General features: G+C 43.6%; 1 pseudogene; it reads left to right on the top strand.

Moving 5' to 3' along the window:
- The first annotated feature begins 573 nt into the window (after nt 1-573).
- On the top strand, nt 574-835 carry LOC126948904 (40S ribosomal protein S27-like; annotated as a pseudogene).
- Nucleotides 836-2,703: the final 1,868 nt, after the last annotated feature.

Here is a 2,703-nt window from a genome sequence, read left to right on the forward strand (position 1 = left end):
AAGACGTGTATTTTGGAAACCACATTTTTTGGTGCTAATGATAAAGGAAATAATCTTATCCCCTAAGCCAGAGCAGCTTAAGGGTTTAATGAACAAACACACTGCTTCATTACTTCTGCTTCTGTTCTAACAACTGAGAGTATCCATCAGATTCACCTTTGCTTCCCCACTTGCTTGTTCTGTCTTCTGTTTTCTTCATCTCATTATTTTTCTGGTAAGCAAGAAAGGGGTGGAAAAAAATATCCCTCTAATGAAGATAGATAATCATTTTTGGGGAATGATATTCTGTATGCTTAGAAGCATTGAGCTGTAGGAGTGAGGGATTCTTCTCCCCTGCTTCACTGTGGAAGAAGCACTTCATTTGGTAGATGACCATGGATGCTGTATGCTATGGTGAAGCTGTTTCTTCTCAGCAACAGGGAGAGAGTGAGGATGGGGAACTCAGGAATACAGCATACAATATATGGGAACAGATCGTGCAGGATGTCCTCTCCCCTGAATTGCTGATTCCCTTCCTCGTGAGAACAGCAATAATAATAATCAGAGTTGCCTTTCCAGTGGTGACGACCTACCCACAAGAACGTGCCCCTTGCAAAGGATCTCCTTCATCCCTCTCCAGAAGAGAAGAGGAAACACAAGAAGAAATGCGTGGTGCAGAGCCTCAATTCCTACTTCATGGATGTGAAATGCCTAGGATGCTATAAAATCACTACGGGTCTTTAGCCATGCACAAATGGTAGTTTTGTGTGTTGGCTGCCCCACTGTCCTCTGCCAGCCTGCAGGAGTAAAAGCAAGGCTTACAGAAGAATGTTCCTTCAGAAGGAAACAGCACTAAAAGCACTCTGAATCAAGATGAGTGGGAAACCATCTCAATAAACACATTTTGTGTAAAATAATCATAATAATAATCAGAGTTAACATTTATTGAATAATTATACCAGGAGCGATATTCAAAATATTTAACAACTGAAACAGCACAGGTATCAACCAATCAGAATGAATACTGGCCAAAACAGCATGCCCTCTGATTAGTCCATGCCCTCACCATGTCAGTTGTTAAATATTTTGACAACAGACTTTGAATATTTGAGGCCCGCCAATGTCAACCCTGCTTTTACTACATGCCAGGCGCTGTGCCAAGCATCTTTGTTCATTGAATCCTCCTTCCCACCTGCTCTACAAGAAGGATACTCTTATTCTTTCCACTTGAAAGATGGGGAAACTGAGACTTAAAGAAGTAGCATGACTTGTCCCATGTCACATAGCTGAGAGACAGAGGGACACTAGACTTACACCCTGGTCTTCTGATCCACAAGTCCAAGCCGTTAAGTTCTACATTCTAGTAAATCTTGAGGAAGCCACACCCTACAGTTCCCTCAGCCCTTACAAGAAATACACACTTTAAAAATATGCAGGCTGAACTTTATCACCCTGCTCTTAGTGACAAGGAAAGTAGCCCTTGGCCAATCCAAGAAAGAAAGCAATGCAGACCGCTTGGTTAAAATGACAGAATGAGGAATAGGCCTCAGGGACCAGGCCTACTCAGGAAATTGTTCTGAACTTGATCCAAGGTCCCTGGAGTACCACTGAAGCCCAAAGTCCAGGCCAGCCTTCCAGCCTGAGGGGGCATTTTTCAGATAATTGTCACAAATCCTAACTCCACCTTCCTCTCGCCATTAAGATAATTCTGACTGTTTAGGGCTTTTGAAGTGTGTTTATTTAGAGCAAAATAAACAAGTGGATCCTGGAGAGGAGCCACACTGAACTATGTAATTGTCTTTCCCGACTGGATGACAGGCTATTCGGTTGAATTTTTTTTTTGTTCCTCAGCCGGTAGTGACTCCACATCACTGCCTGTGAGACAGTCTTGATAGTGACACATTACCATTTCCAGAAATTGTATTTTTCAGCATGATATACAGGACTGAAGAAGTCCACATGCCCAACACCCTACGTTGAGCCGTCCTCGGATTATGTGGCATCCTCAGGTGTTCCCTTTGTCCCTTTCCCTCCCATTCAAGACATTCAAGAAAGCATATACGAATGCAGAGAATGAGCGAAATCTTACCAGAGGAATCCACTTGGACACAGTTCCTAACCTCTTTGAGCCTCAGTTTCCACAGTTGTAAAATATAATTGAAACATATGCCGGGCGCGGTGGCTCACGCCTGTAATCCCAGCACTTTGGGAGGCCGAGACGGGCGGATCACGAGGTCAGGAGATCGAGACCATCCTGGCTAACACGGTGAAACCCCGTCTCTACTAAAAAGAAGTACAAAAAAACTAGCCGGGCGAGGTGGCGGGCGCCTGTAGTCCCAGCTACTCGGGAGGCTGAGGCGGGAGAATGGCGTAAACCCGGGAGGCGGAGCTTGCAGTGAGCTGAGATCCGGCCACTGCACTCCAGCCTGGGCGACAGAGCGAGACTCCCTCTCAAAAAAAAAAAAAAAGAAAAAGAAACATATATGTTTGGAAGTAGTGTGGGGTGAGGGCACGAAGGAAGTCATGATTAATCGGAGCAAATCTTTATCCTAACTTCTTCACAACACTCATACACAGACTAGATTAGATTCCTGAAATGCAAAAAATGAGTTACTAATAAAAAAGAAGTACCAATATTAATATAATAGCAGTATTATTACGACTATTACTACCACCAACAACAATAAATAACAACAGTATTGTTGTTGAGAAGCATTGTCTGTG

The sequence above is a fragment of the Macaca thibetana genome, chromosome 2 (genome assembly GCF_024542745.1).
Source record: "Macaca thibetana thibetana isolate TM-01 chromosome 2, ASM2454274v1, whole genome shotgun sequence".
Classification (NCBI taxonomy): domain Eukaryota; kingdom Metazoa; phylum Chordata; class Mammalia; order Primates; family Cercopithecidae; genus Macaca; species Macaca thibetana.